At 36.6% G+C, this 18698-nt stretch overlaps 1 protein-coding gene across 1 annotated transcript in view; it reads left to right on the top strand.

The window, feature by feature from the left end:
- Positions 1-2837: 2837 nt before the first annotated feature.
- LOC131680971 (uncharacterized) overlaps positions 2838-18698 on the top strand; it is a 70086-nt gene continuing 54225 nt past the window's right edge. The window contains exon 1 of the mRNA XM_058961678.1: positions 2838-3663. The gene's annotated coding sequence lies outside the window, so the exon portion shown is untranslated. The remainder of the gene's footprint in view (positions 3664-18698) is intronic.

Here is an 18698-nt window from a genome sequence, read left to right as displayed (position 1 = left end):
GCTAGCTTTCGAAAGAAAATTCCTAGCTGCTGCTACTCTATCAGTCTCTCTCGACTGAGGACTACAACTTCGGTCGGATAAATTATGCTATGAAAATTGTATTTCCTGGAATTTCATCTGACGAGATCAATTCATTGTGAGGAATTTCGCTGCGTTTCAATATTGCTTGCCTCTGTAGGTGATGATGTGTGTGGATTCACTTCGGCAGCCAGCTCTTATGTTTTGGGTAATTTTACTATTTTATTCTGCTGAATAAATCATCTGCCCAAAAGCCTCTAGGTTATACTATGGTCACTTTAAAAACGCCCTGCTATTTAATCTTGTAGCTCTCGGCAAGTCAGTCCTGGCACTCTTCTCGACTATTCCTGGAACTATACCGCTGATGTCGCACTTATTACGGTATTCAAACTTGGCGAGCAGCGGCAGTAGTTTCGTCGGAATTGTTCACTCGACACGCAGTAAGTGCAAGGACTCTACTACTTATGCCTGAGCCCCTCGTTGAAACCTTCGTCCTGCCGGCGCTGCTTCCTTCGAATCGGAATCGCTGAATATTCCCGTTAGCCGAATGTCCAACGTGGCCGAAGGCAAACCGATTGCAGTAACATCACCAGCCGTAGCTGACATTTTAGTCTTTAATCCAAGTCCCTGCCATTGACATAGCGACAGATGAGTGCGGCGCAGGCTGGACCATTGGTTGACTCGGTGCCGGACGGGGCGAAACAGCTGCAACAGGAGCGGACCTAGTATGGGGTGTAAAGATCATCAATTGCCATAGATCACCAAAATGCTCTGCGACTAACATTGTGAACAAAACAAACCAAATGAAATTGATCGCAACAACGATAAAATAATCTAAATTCTACCCAAACATTTGAAACATTTGAAAAGGGTCTAACTGCCAAACGGAAACCTTGAGAAAAAGGCAAAAGAAGTTTGGGTCGAATTCATTATAATTCTATTTAAAAAATTTAATACTGTTTTATTTAGTTTAATTGTGCATATTGTTTACATCAGACACTCCCCTTAATTCATTGAGTACGTATTTCACTGCCTTTATAATCCTTTTGGAATCAGTTACAATAATCATTTATAATCATTTTATAATAAGTGTATTGCTAGTTAGGACTTTTATATCAGCCGGGCCCTTTTATAATTTGTTATAAAATCATTATCAAAATTCTTCATAATCCATTATTGCGTTATGTTTATGTACATGGCCAGATAGATAGTTTTTAACTGGGACGGGGCGTGTGGAACCTAATGTCAATTGCAGCCAGGGGGATCTGTCAAATGCAGCCAAAGGGAACCGTCAAATGCTGTCAGAGGGAACTGTCAAATGTAGCCTGTCCATTTAAAATATGTGAGGAAGAAAGAGTGGCTATGCAAGACAAGAGATAAAATGAACAGAAAAAAAGAAAAAGAAAACATCTATCCACAGGTTCTGTCCCAGGATTTTAATAGAGAACATGAAAATTCGATTAATTTGCATTTGGCAGTAGGCCTTTTTCAAATGTTTGGCTAGAAATTCCTTACTTCTTCAATGAATCATGTACAAGAAAAGTAAAAATGTTAAATTTAACGGAACGATGTATGATGCCGACATCAAATAAAAAATTACAGCTGAGCGAGCTTGTTTGGAAAGTGTTAATATTTGGTAGCGAACCAAACCAAGTTTCTCATACTGTGATCGAATCAACAAAACATCCAAGACCATGTAAACAATCTCTCTGAACTGTCAAAAAAGTGAGGTTAAACATTATCATGCAATGTTCTCCACCGAGAGGTTCACTTTAGTTTGTATACATAACCAATGAACTTTGTACCGCGACTCACCACTTCATTTGCCGCGTTGCCAGGAACTCAAGCTAAAATAAACAAAACAGTGTTGCCCAAACACACATTTTGAGTCGCACCATTCTTGCAAAGGTGAAAAAAATACTCAACATTCTTGCATTTTTCAAATTTAAAAAAAAAATCTTTAAAAAATCACGATAGCTCTGAAAAGTCTCATTTCAACGGATATATTTTTAAAAATTTTGAATAAAAATAGGAAAAAAGGGGGTTAGGTCGGACGAGAAAGGTCTATTATCAATATTAGCTTGAGCGACAAATACGAATGCGGTTCTGATCTATTAAAACCAATTGTATTTGAAATCCTCACACCTATATGGAAGAAACAAGGGAAAATTTTAAAACAAAATGGGAGAAGCAATCGTTAAATATTGTATTGCTTCGAACTTAACTCCAAATAAGGGCCCATCGCTATAGTACATGGATCAGAGCAAATCGGAGAACATTGCAACGTAACCGCCTCGTTCTAATCCAGTATTCCTACCACTATACTGTTCCATTCTGTAATGAATTTTGCAAAGCCTATGTTCAGTGAACTGAATCTCTCCAAAAAAATCTCGGCTCCAGTTGAAGCTTGAGATCGGAAAAACTGGAAGCCGTCGTACAATCAGCTGCATTGCACAATAGCATAGAGCATAAAGTTGAGCGTATCATGCTCAATGACGATTCATTTCACTTCATAGAGCAACACCATCATCATCATCACCATCATCGCCTGCAATGCAATGCGATGATCCCCATGGGCGGATGAAGTTATGCTGTGGAGAAATGCGATACACAACTGAGCGGGCTGGTTGTTAATCGTCTCCGGTCATCTAATGCATTTCTCTTCGCTCTTTCGCGCGGTCGGTTGCGAAGTCTATTCGGTAGGCCGCGCTGGCTGGATACCTACACTTTTCTCTGTGCTTTCTTTCTGCGCGGTTGGATTCATTTTCCCATCCCATGGCTGGCTGGCTGACTGACTGACGGAGGTACCTAGGCGAGTTCATTCGTTCGAGCAAAGCTAAGCGCCACGAGCGTCTCCTCCTAAGCCAAAGCCAAAACCGAAAAAATCCGCTAGATCGGCTCAATCGTACGGTGCAGCGATCAGTTTTCCGTCTGAGGTCGACCTGTGAGCATGCGCGTTTAGCACCCCCGAAATTTTCCTATGTGATCTGTTCGGTGTCCGTTGATACTTTCGCGAAAAAGTGCCCCTTGGTGACTGTGAATTGTAACGTTTTCTCTAACTCAACAAATATTCAAAGTGAAATAAAAGTGTGGGAAAACCATTCCGAAAGTGACCGAAAACCGAAAGGATACAGTGAAAAATTAGGTAGAAATTTGCCGTTTCCGTGTCGATCTGACGAAATCAAACCCATCAACTAAGTGCAGAACCAGAGGGATTAGCGCGATAGGAAGTACCCAACAGTATCAGCAATCAGAGAGGGAAAAAAGTAACGTTTCTTCGGCCAGACCAGCTCGAATCAATTCTGTGTGTTTGTGTATGTGTTTGCAAGTGTGGGCCACGGTCTCGGTTGTGCAGCTCATGTGTTGCAGTGTTCTATGCTAATTGGAATTCCTGCTTAACATAGGAAAACGTTGTTCGATACAAGCCATTAGGAAAGAGGAGCTCGGCATTTCCTCGCCTTGTTTAATTCCCCGTTGCGCAAAATAAAAAGTGAACAGGAAAACAATAGAGTGTAAAGAATCCCAGATCCCATCGACCGCCTACTACTAGCAGCCACGGAGCTCGGATTGGCAGCCAGGCAGCGGAGCGGAGTTAAGAAAGCATATTTCTTCTTCTTCGAGAGCAGCAATCTAGGAATTAAAAAAGTGAGTGAATAGAACAACAACTCGGTGGCGGTGGTCGCGGGTCGTATATCATAGCAGCAGTAGGCCGACTGATTCCTTCCTATAGTTATATATAAGAGTGTGGGATTAATAAAATTCTACTGGCAGCGCGTTGCTCAGATCGTCAGCAGGAACGTATGTGCTTAAGATGATTTTATGATTTGCAGACCTGTTTACATTGTTGCTGGCCAAGCGAAGATGGTAACCTCGAATGGGTGAACTAACCGATCGCGATCGCATCGTTTGAGTTGAAAAGTGCGCGTAGGCCGCAGGGTCAGAGTTCAATTGCCTGCTGATTCTAGCATGAATGGGCAATTTACTGCTCGCGATCTTGTCGATAAAACAGTGTCGGATTCTAGGGGAGGATGGTTGTTCAATATGGGAAAGGAAATGTGCACTGGTAGATCAATCGTGCCTCTTCTCGAGCAAAGATGCGATTTTTATTATGAATATTATAAATTGGCAGAGTTTGGTGTAAATTATCAGGAACGATGGACGTTGAAAAAAACTTTGAAATTTTGCTTTCATGGACTGCCAACAGTAATTTTTACATTTTTATTTTATTAGAAAACAATATTGAGACGAAATCTAAAATGTTGCTAGTTTATAGTTTATTAGATCAGCGATGCTCAACCTTTTAACTGGATCTTCTATCTACAAATATCTGCATAGTTTGTAAATCAATTCGATTTTTTATGCTATATTTCTTAGTGGAGAACAATTTTGGTAAAAACTATTTTTTTCTCCATTAAGGATAAGATTGTTCAAAACCTTCACGCATGAAGAGCACAAAACCTGTAACTAAATTAGTTTTGGAATATGCGTTTCTACTTCGTCTCATCAGAATCCGACACTAACTTAGTTAACGGACTAAGCTAGCGCCGGATTTTTCGAGCTTCCTTCTTGCAGGACATCACGCTTGGCTGGGGGTTTGCTTAGGAACACAAATTGTGTCTCCGTTTTTTGGAGCTAGCGTCAATCCGGCGTTAGCTTAGTCCGTTAACTAAGTCAGTATCGGATTCTGATGAGACGAAGTCGAAACACAAATTCCATAACTAATTCAATTATCTGCTTATTCACTGCTAAGAATAGTTATAATTTATCCGTAATGAGGAAAATAGTCGTCTAGTCATCTAGTTAAAGACTTTGCTTGAAGAGCAACACATTACAAACAGGTCCATAGCGTTCGGTTGGCCGAGTTGGCACCCTGCCAAGTGCTCCAACCGTAGAGGGCGCTGAAATATTGATCTGCTTTATAGAATAAGTTACGATAAAATATAAAATAAATCCAGATAAGTACACACCAAAAAAATCTGAATTTTATCGTTGACGTAATTGCAAACATGCACAATTCAACAACTCGTAATTCACGAAATGACGAAACATTACCGTGTACCGTTTAATTTTACATGATACATATACTTTACATGCGCAATGACATAAAATTACACTTCCTACCATTCAGAACAAACGCTGTATGTAGAGTAATTTTACATGATTTACGAAATTAAACGTCATGTAAAATTAAAATCAAACGTAAAACTAAGTCATTTTTGACGCTCGTATATGTCAGGGTCAGGAGACGTCACGGTGTCTTTTTTTAACAACTTTATGCAAAAAAATTCAGCATCTCTGAAACTTCAGGATATGAAAGAATGGGCTTTCCCCTTTCATTTGAAACCAAAATCAAAATAATCCGTCGGGGGGTCTAGAGCAACTTTTTTTTTTGAAGTTTTTTTTCGTGAAAACATAGGTTTTACAATGGAACTAGTTCATATTTCTGCCCCTAGATGGTGCTTTAGACATTCGAACAACACTAAAAGTAAGAATCTGATAGATTATTTAATTGTCTACAACTTTGTTACGAACTAAAAACCGATTTGAAATTATCCCGAAAAGTAGTTTAATATTCTAACGAATTCTAAGTCTAAGTTAGTTTCGCAGAATACCTAGTGGTTTGTCAATTCACAAGCACTTTTTTTATTTGCCAAATAGTAGTGTTTAGTTCAATAGTGAATTCAGCGGAATTTGAGAGCGTGGAAAGTCTCATCTTTTAGCTGAAAATTATAATTTCCTGATACAGGGCACCATTCATATTTTTGGGATGAGAAGTTTTATATAAGTGTTGACCAAACTAGTATGATATTAATTTTCTTTTTCGTGATGGTAAGTGATTCCTCCCGCAGAAACAGCTTTTTCAATTATGTATGCCTTCTTTCTCATTTTTTCGATTGTTCTCAGGGATGACTGATAACTATTCTTACATGAATCTACTACTTTGTTAGCATCTTCGTATAAAATTGACTTGTCCTGAACTTCAACCTTTATATTTGAACAAACTCAATAAAACTTTTAACGCACCATTGCAATATTTCGCGGATTTCATTGCAACGCTTGGTTAAAAACGCTCCGATCGCATAGTAACTAATATATTAGTCGAATTTCTGAAATCGATTGATTAAAATTTGGTACAGCTAAACGATTGTTGATTTTTCTAAACTTTCATTTTTGTTTTTGAATGAACAAAACAGTTGCTGAAACAACTAAATCATCTAGTTGAAAATGCGATGCTGTCAGTTAGCAAAGACACACACCATCCGAATCAGCTCATCAAATAGCTGTAACAACTAATATAATTGTCGATTTCAAGATTGGTGCGAGTTGAAACTGAAAACCGAGATGGTTGTTTCAGTCAATTGTAATATTGGAATAATTCCCAACCAGTTGTAACAACTAATATAATTGTTGATTTCAAGATTGGTGCGTGTTGAAACTAAAAACCAAGATGGTTGTTTCAATCAATTGTATTATTGAAAAATATCCCAACCAGTTGTAACAGCTAACGATTTTGTTAATTATAAGGAGGATTTGTTACCCAGTAATAAAAAGCCAAATTATCTTCGAAGAAGTTTATTGCTATCATATCAATGGTTTGATTTATCCAAACGCGTTGCATCACTAGGAAATATAAATATTAACACTGTTCAGCGCCAATACGTTTACATTAATTCTATTTTATAAAAAAATATATAGCATTGACTTTCTATACGAATTATGGTTCCATGTTCCACTAGATTCTCTATTTGTATGGAACAATTATTTATGCAATGATAGAATATACAGATCAATTTACTGATGGAGACTAATGTCCTATTCTAATATCTAACATTTGTTAACATGTGAGAAAATTGGATGGCTGATTTGTAAAAACACATGAAACATACACACCTGGTTCCAGAAGATTTGCTCACGTTCGAACATCAGTCGAATCATGCAATTTGTTGTCTACCTGATGTATTATATAAAAATACTTCCATAAATTCACATATATATCACTAAATTAGGTAGGCACTTCTAAGTATTATAACTGGTTTATTAATCTAAACTTCAAAATCAAGCTCTTTTATGTTAGCCTCAAAAATTTTACAAAATGAACATAGCGAGAAAACTGACGTATCCTTTTCAACTAAAGAAATGGTTAAATAAAATTTGCAAATTTTTGTTTCCTTTTTGCTGTCTTTATTTTCTGAAAACTGACAGCTTTCAAAAACAACTAATTTATTCAGCCAATTGATGATGCGAAAATCAACAGGACAGTTAGTTGAATCAACAATTTTTAGTTGAAACAGTCAAGACAAAAATCAAAAATTGCAATATTCATTTTTTGTGATTGCGGGGTTTTCCGTGTGATTATCCGTTTTCAAAATAACTTAATGTGACAAACAGTGAACAAAAAACTTTGAGTTTTTGGATCAAGATAATTTTTTTTGGGATATATTCGAGGACTTCTATGTATATAAGGTTATTGTTGTACTCAAATCATATTTTGTTTTCAAGGGTAATGCATATCGCATAATCTAGGATCAATTTAGTAACGATATCTCGCATAATTGATAGGAAATGGCCATAAAATCCAACTGCCACAATATGCTTTGCGGAGAAAATTTGAATAAATCGTTTCACGCAAACCACTAATTTGGACAGTTACTGCTGTGGTTTGCGTTAAATTAGAAACGGTGTGTCCCAACATTTCGTCTTGAACGGAATTATAATAGCTGACTTAAGCGATCATAACCTAAATTATACGACATATGGTCCTTTCTAAAACATAAATGTAAGCAAACCCTTGTAACCAAGCAATACCTTCCGATGAATGGTAGTCCCTTCGAACCTATCGGGAAAGATTACAAACCAAAAGCACAAATAGTTTTCTGACTCTGCCAAACATCCTTATTTTCAGAAGTTCAATTAGAATTGTCAACGTTATGAATCCCGTCTAATATTTTCATGGTACTAAACCCAATTATTTTTTTGGTATTGTAATAAGTGCGAGAAAAAATATTTCCAAACCACTAAGCCTCGTGTGAAACTATCTTAGATATAACTTTGTTAAAATCTTAAACAATTTTTTCGGATGATTTCAGATCAATTTTTAGTGGTCTACAAACTTGTAGACAATTAAATTTTCTATCAAATCCTCACTTTTAGTGTTGTTCGAATGTATAAAGCGCCATCTAGGGACAGAAATATGAACTATCTCCAGTAGTAAAACCTATATTGTTATGAAAAAAACTTCAAAAAAAAAGTTGCTCTGGACCCCCCGACGGATTATTTTGATCTTAGTTTCAAATGAAAGGGGAAAGCCCATTCTTTCATATTCCGAAGTTTCGGAGATGCTGAATTTTTTTGCATAAAATTGTTCTAATAAATACACCGTGACGTAAATTTACACTATTTTTTCTAGGTGTGTATTCCATTTCCAGATACACACTAACGAATTTTTCTCAAATGTAAATGGGATAGAAGAATAAATAACGAACCTTATTAAGGTTCTTAAAATTGAAAAAAAACTACTGCTGGTTTTCTAAGTTTAATAAAAATCTAAATGGGACAGACTAAATGCGTTGCGTTGCGTAAGCACTAGGGTGACAATGATTTATATGAAAAAACAAATTTCGCAGCCTACACCCCTTAGCGTCGTTCCAAATCATGAAAAAATGACACTGTCCAAATTTGAGCGAAATCGGTTAACCCTAACCCCTCCCCCAAAGAGCTTAAAGTTTGTATGGGATTTTTGGCCAAAATGTATGGGGAAACACTCGCAGTTCACAAAATCGCCGCTAGAGGTCGCTGTAAACTTCCGCTCACTGACCTAGGAAGGAGTTAAGCTTTTGAAGATATGCTGAACAAGTTTGTCGAAGACTGCAAGACAATCCAACCAACCGTTAAAGAGTCATTAACGTTTAAAGTTGGATACTGCTGCTTAACATTCGCAAAGGGCGTACTCCGCTTATCTCATGTATGTGAACCACGAGTGCAGGTGGGACAAAGTTAGGAAAAACTCATATATCTCTGAAACGATGAGAGATAGAAAGCTATGATGTTCCACAAAGTTGTAGAGGAATAAAAGGACTTTTGGTTTCACTGGAAAGTTTCAGGATTTCTCCGCAAGGTGGCGGTAGTGAGCCAAGCAATTTAAAGGGAATACTCCTATTTGTATAACGGTGAATGCTCCATGCATTTGAATGTTCTACAAAGTTGTAGAGTAGCAAAAAATATTTTCTTTTCTCATTTGAATAATGCAGAATTCTATTACATGGTGGTGCCAGTGATCAAAATTAATTCAAGGTAATACTCCTATCCATACAATGGCAAGAGATAGTGCAATCTGATGTTATGCGAAGCTATATAGTATTTCAAAGGCTTTCGTGTCTCGTTGTAAAAATAGAATTTAGGCGGCTTAGTGGTGCAAACAGCATAGAGTATGAATATATTTTAATACACCTTTTGAATGTTTTCTATTTTTTTCGAATTTTTACTCCTATTTCTTGTGCAGAGATTCTTTTATTATACATAACATGTTACAAAGTTTTCTTAAGGCTATCATGCTATGATAAAACTTATATTCTTAAATTTCTTCGTAACACCATTTATATTTCTCCTGTTGCATTCATTTATATAGCATTTCTAATTTTTTTAACTAACTGTTGACTAACTTTAAGGGCGCTCTTGTCTCAGAGATGTCGTGTATAGTGCCGCGTGCCAATGCTTGTTTATTGCCTCTCGCAGAAGAAGCGTACACAATGCGCTGTGAATCCAGCTGGACTGGCATTGATTGCACGATTACAGGGCTGATAATTTGGTGATAGGTGAGAACTACTAGGGTCATTCGAATGCCAATTAGTGACTTTTTCATCAAATCTGGTCTCACTTATAACTTAGAAATAGGCTGCTCGAAATATATTCTGTTTTCTTACGCGGACTACAGGGCTTAAGTACTATATTGTGCTAGAATAAATACCTAAGTAGGCTACAATCCAATTCGCGCTGTGCTTCTATTATATTCAGCATCCTCCTTTTTTGCAAATAAGCAAAGCGTGCATGCCAATTGCGCTACCTACCCACCAGATCACCACATCACCAGATATTTGAATTTTGTTTTTTCAGGTCTTCTAGAATGGGTGAATCGTCTCGACAGCTGGGTATTTTATGCGGTTCATCGCGCATGTTGCTCGCTATCGCCGGAGAAATATAGTGTATGTTGTTGTCGTCGGTGCTCGTTGGTCGCCTCAAGGCGTGCCATGTGCTGCGAACCCAATTCAAATGATATTGGTTATACGAGAACAGGACTGATATTTTGGTAGTAGGCAAAGGATACTACGCCCATTTGAAGACCCGAAGGTCAATCTTTCGTCGTATCTGATACCACACAAAGCTTCCAAACTGAACAATTCAAATCAATACTCAATAGAAATAAGAATTACCATTCCACAGTGGTCCAGAATGTAAATTTAGCAGGAATTTTGAGATTTTTCTAAATCTAAACAACTTAGCCTTAATAAGTCTTTGGAGAAGTTTTCGTAGTTTGTGGGTTTCTTCTTTTTGTTAAAAAACAGATAGGGTAATTGTACCAAGATCAAAAAAATAACTTTTTAATTATTCCAGCTAGAGCCAAATAACCTTCAACGAAGTTGTAGAACGACAAATCTTGGAAAAGTTTGCTGAAGACATGTGAGCTCTACCTATCATACTTTTTATTTTATAACTTATACTTTTATTTTAAAATTGAAGGTTAGAGTGTTTCTTAGCGTTTATCAGAAAAACAGTATTAGTCAAATAACTTTTGCGGTATTGATTTAAAAGTGAAGTAGTCTACAGACAACTTTAAGTTTGTTTTAAGGAAAATAACTTGTTTCATGGCAACTATTTATATCTGTTTCATGGCAACTATTATATCTAACTATTTTTGCTGATGAATTATAAGCACTTTTTCGCCAACAATAAAAATATCACTCAATGGGGCAAACAAATAATAATTCTTTTTCAAGTATCACTAAGGTCATTGCTAGAGTTATAATTGAGCAAAAAATAACGAATACGTTATTTTCTAAAAGTTCATAAAGTTGATTAAAAAAATTCTATTTTTGATATTATAAGTTCTTATATCTTTTGAATAATAGAACCTAGCGTTTTAATGTAGGTGGTTCTTATTTTTTAAAATCTTAAAATTAACTTTTAAATGGTTCGAGATAGAGCTTCGTAGAAAATAAAATTTTAAAAAACTTGGTCGAAGACACTGGAACTCTATGTCATGTATTTTCCATTTTACAAGAAATTTACCAAAAAAAATAGGATGTTTCTTAACAAATGGTTTTCTTTATATAACTTTTGCAGTTTTAATTTTTCATAAGGATCACATAAGAAAAACTTTCAGATATTTTGAAGGAGAGCATTTTGTCTCAATGTACCGAACCCCTAGCATCTCTTGTTAGAAAGTTATATATACTTTTTACTAAAAATAAACTCTTTTATGAGTAAATATTGCAAGACGTAAAAAATATTGTATTTGCCATTTTTTGCGATCTATACTACAAAGCATGCTATATCATATGGCAACATCGGTATTTAATGTTAAGTGTCCTAATCGAAGATAATGCTATATGAAAAAGTTATATTTTTTTTATAAAAAAGTTCTCATACCTTTCAAACGACAAATTTTTGGTAGTTGGAGTTTTAAAGAAAATTATGCACCTTAAAATAATCTTGTACCCCTGTCCATAGGGTACTTTAGTGTAAAATGAAAACTTTTTATAGAAATAAAACCGTTTTTAAGGAACACCTTACAGCTTACATTTGGATTTGTCGGGCAATGGAAAGTATAAAAGCTAGGGCTTGCGCGTTTTCAGCAAATTTGGCTAAAATGTGTTGTTCTACAACTTCATCGATAATAGTCAAGTTCTATCTCGAACCGTTTAAAAGTTTCATTTTAAATATTGCTAAAGTTAGAACCACCCTAGCTTATGTTTAAAGCAAAATAAAGGGCTTGTAAAGTACAACAACTTTGCCAAACATATTGTAAGGCTAAATCATTTAATTTTAGCAAAAAGATAAAATTCCTGTTAAATTTACATTCTGGAGCCCTGTCCATTCCAAAGTACTAAGTAACTCAACAGTGACATTATTTCTAGGACTCCAAAATAATCCAATAAAAGTGTATTTTTTCGAAAATTGTGCCGCCGCGGAACTATGAAGTGCTGTTCCATTTTTGTCGTGGCTAACGACTTATCATTCAATATACGGGCCCTTTTCAAAATTTCGGGATGAAAGTCGTGTAAGGTTTGGAACGCTCATATCTTTTCATATCATACTGCATGGAATTAATAAATTTTCGGAATTTGTCGAAAATAAGTTCAACAATGTTGTGTAAAATTTTGAGGTATGTATGACATGCATTAATAACGAAAACATGTTTTGAAAAATCTTTCGAAAAAAACTACTTGGAAATGGGGAAAAGTTTCAGCTCATCTCGGTAAGAGCCTTCAATATGATGCACCAACCGGACACTGAAATGATGAGAAATTTTAAATGTAGGTCCGCTACAGTTTTATTTCAATTTTTTGTGTAGTGCTGTTTAGAGCGTACAGGGTTCTCGAAGGGCTGTACAATACCGGGAAAAAATATTTGTGAACTGTACACGGCTGGTGGATGATTCAATTTGTGTCGTTACCTACTACTAGCAGAGGATTTTTTTTCATTTCTGATAGAGAGTAGCATGCACGACGAAAAACCGGATTTTAAACACCCGCTCGTAACCAGTTCGTGATTCTTTACTGCTAACTTCATGCACCGAGCCGAAAAAAACGGATTTTACAACACCCAACTAAAACCAGTTCGTGATTGGTTACCGTTAATTTCGTGCACCGAACTACACATCTTGAACAAAATAATTGTAATTTTAGTCGGTTTCTATTAGTCGACCTAGTTGAATAACCGGAGACTACATTTCAACATTTTTCCTGCATTCGTGAACGTTTTTCCTAATAAATCGCTGTTTTACGCTTTTAAAATTGTATTAAAAAATTCTCATCTACAAAACAAACATAAAAAAGGAATTGTTAAGGTATGAAAAAAATTAATTACGATCAATTTAAAAAAAATAAAGACAATCGGTTGAGTGGTATTTCAGGAATCGTGATCACGGGAAAACCATTTTTTTTAAAATCGGTATTTCGAGATAATCGAGTTTAAAATTACCACTGCTTGCGCGAGTTTAAAATTACCACGCTTGGAAGCGCTGTAACTTTCGATCTATTTCTCGGATCTCTATAAAATTTGGAAAAATATTCTCAAGGAGTTGTACTTTCAGATAAAGTAATAAAAAAATCGATTTTTTGAAAAATAAAAAAAAGGTTTGTAACCCCTTAAGCTTCATACACACAGTATATATGCGTCCTTATTCCAATTTTAATAACTAGACACGAAAGCCTTTGAAATACTGTATATCTTTGCAGAACATCAGATTGCACTAGCTCTTACCATTGTATGGATAGGAGTATTACCTTGAATTAATTTTGATCACTGACGCCACCATGTGGTAGAATTCTGCATTTTTCAAATGAGAAAAGAAAATATTTTTTGCTTCTCTACAACTTTGTAGAACATCCAAATGCTCCATCTCTTACCGTTTTACAGATAGGAGTATTCCCTTTAAATTGCTTGGCTCACTACCGCCACCTTGCGGAGAAATCCTGAAACTTTCCAGTGAAACCAAAAGTGCTTTTATTCCTCTACAACTTTGTGGAACATCATAGCTTTCTATCTCTCATCGTTTCAGAGATATATGAGTGTTTCCTAACTTTGTCCCACCTGCACTCGTGGTTCACATACATGAGATAAGCGGAGTACGCCCTTTGCGAATGTTAAGCAGCAGTATCCAACTTTAAACGTTAATAACTATTTAACGGTTGGTTGGATTGTCTTGCAGTCTTCGACAAACTGGTTCAGCATATCTTCAAAAGCTTAACTCCTTCCTTGGTCGGTGATCGGAAGTTTACAGCGACCTCTAGCGGCGATTTTGTGAACTGCGAGTGTTTCCCCATACATTTTGGCCAAAAAATCCCATACAAACTTTAAGCTCTTTGGGGGAGGGGTTAGGGTTAACCGATTTCGCTCAAATTTGGACGGTGTCATTTTTTCATGATTTGGAACGACGCTAGGAGGTGTAGATTAGTGATTTCAAAACTGGTCGTTTTATTGTCACCCTAGTAAGCACGGTATACTTCGTAGATTGCAGACTGATGACTCTCATTTCCACCCAGAATACTTGAGGAGCATTGTTTTGGAATAACAATCGATCCAGTCCAAGCGAGAATTTCGCCTGAGAACCACCATTGCGGACCACGACCATCTTTACCGTAACTTGGGATACGAGAAAGGAAGTGTTGATGTGGTACTTACTTAACGAAAGGCCCCGACTCAGTGACACTCTCATAAATACCACGGATTGGGTGGTGGATGGGTTTTTAGTCAGGATTCGCCTGAAGCAAGCGATGCGACTGAGAATATATTTTCGAGCATAAATTTTTTTAATAGTTTATTGACTGTAGGATACGTAAATGTTCTAGATGTGAAGGCGTTTAAACTGTGGGTAATCGTTTATCGAGAGTTTGTTTCTTCGAAAATAATTTGGACGCCGAGCAACCAAATGTCGGGAGTGTTGTCAACAATATAAAATGGATCATAAACAATGAGTTTAAAAGTGGTATTGTGGAACTTTCATAAATTATGTCACGCAAAGATGGCCCAATACTAACTAACTTTCTCTCATATTACCACGCTCTTTATCCCCTTGGTCTAACAAGAACCAAACGATTTCGGTTTATTTGGAGGAGCACAATACTGCAGCTGCACACAAAACTGTCCATGTTCTATGGAATTTCCTATATACATCGTGCAATCGTGAGTCAAACGGTCGATTGCGTCAAATCACATGACGTTCTCCCCATCCCATTTATGTCACTATTTGTCAAAGCTCTTCCCCCTAATAGTGTGGCAGAATTTATAAACGGTCCTTTTTATGTATTATCCCGTTATTTGAAATTTTCCACCTCGTTCGAGTAAACGTTGCTATATTACAATGAAGACGCGAAACAGAAAAAAAATATCGATGCAACGTTCGTAAACGATATTGCACGAATCAAACACATCCCGTCTCTAACTAGTACGTACTTATTCTTAGCTCAGTATAACGGACTGACCATTCAATGGACTAAAAGTAAGCCATTAAATATGTCAATAAAACATTTGATCCACGTGCTGAAATGATTGCCGCAAATTTATAATTGGTTTTAAATTGTTCTTGCGAATTGTCAATTTTCAACCTTCATACATAATTCAAAAGTCATCATTCACTCAGATAAAACCATGCGTATTCTCCATGCGCATTAACGACCCAGTGGATTCGTTTCCTAGGTGGTCAAATACACACTAAACAAACAAATAAATCAGTTTTCTCAGTCTGAAGAAATGTCAGCTCGATTGGCATCAACCGGCGGATACATGTTCCCAAATTTCACATACTTTACATTTGATACGAAAACTCTTTCGTTGGAAATCTCTAAATGGGACAGACTAAATGGGACAAAAAATTGCTTGCGTTGCGAACTACAGAGACATCACTCGGTACCAGCCAGTTGTTGAAGCGTTCACGCAAGACGTGTGACTTTTCGGATTTTGGTGTCTTACTGGCACCAATTTGATGCTGGCTTAGACTTCTCTCACTAGAATTAAGTTGATGTTAGTTACTGAAGACTTTTCAATCCCAAGTTTTTTGTTGATCAATACCGGCGCCGGCCAGGTCCAAACGTAGATCGCAGCAGGAGGGAAAGAATGTTTATCCGAAACTTGCCATTGCTAGCGCTCGTATATTGTACTACGCACTTCACAATTCGCGCTGTTGTGTTATCTTATGACAAGCGCTACTTAGCACATTTCAATAAAAACGATGTTTAAAATTTGGAGATTGTATATCTTAAAACTTATAAATGGTGGAAACAATTCAGAGAAGACAATTTATGCTTCAATCTATCCTGTATTAATCTCTCAAATATTCTTAAGATCGGTTGAATACATTGCAAGTGAATCGTTTTCTTGAAAGCAACGAAAAAATTGAAGTTTTCAAACCAGCTTGATTGAATGTAAATCTATTCTAAAAACAATTGTAAGAAAATGTCGATTTGGTGTACTACATATCATTGGATCTTTTGATAACTTATCACTCAGTTTATAAAAAATCAATTTCTTTTGGATGATTTTTCTTGAATATATGCATAACTCAATTTATGGCAATCACGATTACGATTAAACAAACTAAAGCTACAACTGAAAACCTGTCGTTTTTACACCACGACAGGTAATACGATCAGAATCATTAACGATATTCGAGCAGTTGGTACACGCCATGCTTTTGGGCGAAGAAATAATGCATGCATCGTTTGATAAATCAGCTCTCCACCAGAAGATGACGCTTTTGAGCAAAAACGTGAGCGTTACGCAGCGCGAAGTGTATTTGATTGAAAAACCTGGCCGAAATTATTATTCAGCTAATATTATATATAAAATCAATCTATGGCCAATCAAATCCAGAATAAAATTTCCTATTGGGTTTGAAATTTCAATTTCGAAATGAACACATTACGTAATACGCAATAACCGCATTTATTGAAAACCGAAGGAAAATTTTGTTTGAAATGATTTTGAGGTTGAAACTAGTTTAAAATTGAAACTAGTTTAAAATATCTTAACAAGTTGAAAATTTTCGGCGGGGGCCTGATCCTCGGACCCGCCTCCTGGGTCCGCCTCTGGTATCAAGTGTTTCAGCGTTCACACATAGCATCTCAAGTTCGTGGCTGTCAATCCATTGTATGTATGTGTAATATTCAATATACATTTCCACCACTACATTGAACATAACCAGCCATGGAATCATAGTTTGGACAAATGAGAAAGGCACAATGGCACCACTAGATGGATTAAAACAGGTTTTTACATATTGTATTTCCAAAGGTTGCAATTTTCATTATTGAGGATTTCGTTTGTTAACAAGTAAGTTTAGCAGATTTTAGGACGTAAAAACCAGGAAAGGCATGTTTTGATAGATTTTTACATTATCTCGTTTATCGGATTCTGATGAGACGAAATCGAAACGCAAATTCCATAACTAATTTGGATTGTTTGCTGATACGAAGTATTCAAATAATTGTTTCTGCTCAGAGACATAGACGATGTTAGGATTGCCAAACGAATACAGTCACGGAATCAATTCCTTTCCTGTCAACAACGATAATTATATGGCTGGCTTACGAGAATATAAAAAAAATTTGAGTCTAAAGCGTATTCTACTTCATTCCGGTTATGATACTGACAATACTCAAGAATATGATCGCTCCATTGTTGTAGTCATGCCAAATGAACGTACCATAAAAAAGAACTAACTTTGTCATGCATTTCAGAAAACTTCCGTCCTAATCGTTGTAACTCAATTTCAAATTCACCGTTTTGGTTCGATAAAATTTACACTCTTGCTCATCATATTCCTTCTGCATGAACTCCACATAACACCACTTGAAAGAATAACACTACAAAATATAGCAAGATGCCTTATCGACATGATCCAGCACTGGCTAAACCCGCTGGTTTTCCCCAACGATCAAATCACAAATCAACCAGCAGCAAAGGATCGCATTCACGAAGAAAAATAAAACACAACGAATCTAATACCAACCGACTTAAACTCAAGCCCGGGATTCTTAAATCATGTTGAATTCTTGCTTCGCCTTCTAGCCGTACACAGGCGTATCTAGCGTTCAAATCACACTGTTTGGCTTAAAACAGAACGGGGCGGTTTGCGTTCCTTTCTTTCATCATTTGTTTTACGATCGGTTTTTATCTGGAAGTACGAGACGGTATTCCACCGGTTGATGATAGAGTTTAGCGGGATTGCTCTCAACGGAAAGGTCGAGGTTACTGTTTCAAAAAGCATATTTTTATTTCGATACATTTTAAAGGTGCCATTCTTGTTAATAATTGCAAATATCCTCCAATGATAAAATTGGATTTAAACCATTTTGAGCGTATCGGGTAACATACCGGATACACCTTTATTAAGTGAAGGATTTCAATTTGCAAGTTCGTCTCGTCAGTATCTGGCAGACCGGCTTGTCTACAGGATGGTTTTAATACAATTTCCCACTTTGGTAGTGATGTAGCAAAGCGTAACAGGTTACGATTACGCTATGATCTTATCCAGTAAGCAAAATTTCTTGTTTTGTTTCGATGTTTCGATCTGGTGACCAAGTCGATTTGCCTCGTACTGATGAGACGAAGTTGAAACATATATTCTTGGCTGTCCAAGGATATATTCATGTTTATGTTTAACCACATCAACAGTTAGTTCAGTTGAGAGAAAGTAATTAATGTTCAAAGTATCATCAATGATCGCAACGCTCTCGTTTTGTAAAAATACTTCTTAGCACTTTACTCTTAATATTTGATAAAGGCGAAATTCTTCGCAAAAAAACCGCTTTTCTTTATTTGAAATTATACAGAAATCGTCGACGTTGTACGACTCAACGACTTTCCCGTGGCTGCCGATCGTTTTGACAAACGCGCATTATGTACGGCAAACACATTAGGAGATCCCCGTTCCCGTCTCTGCCTGCAGCCTAAAATCGTTTCCA

Source organism: Topomyia yanbarensis, chromosome 2, assembly GCF_030247195.1.
Source record: "Topomyia yanbarensis strain Yona2022 chromosome 2, ASM3024719v1, whole genome shotgun sequence".
Lineage (NCBI taxonomy): Eukaryota > Metazoa > Arthropoda > Insecta > Diptera > Culicidae > Topomyia > Topomyia yanbarensis.
Note: the sequence above shows the minus strand (reverse complement) of the source record. Positions and strands in the feature narration are given on the sequence as shown.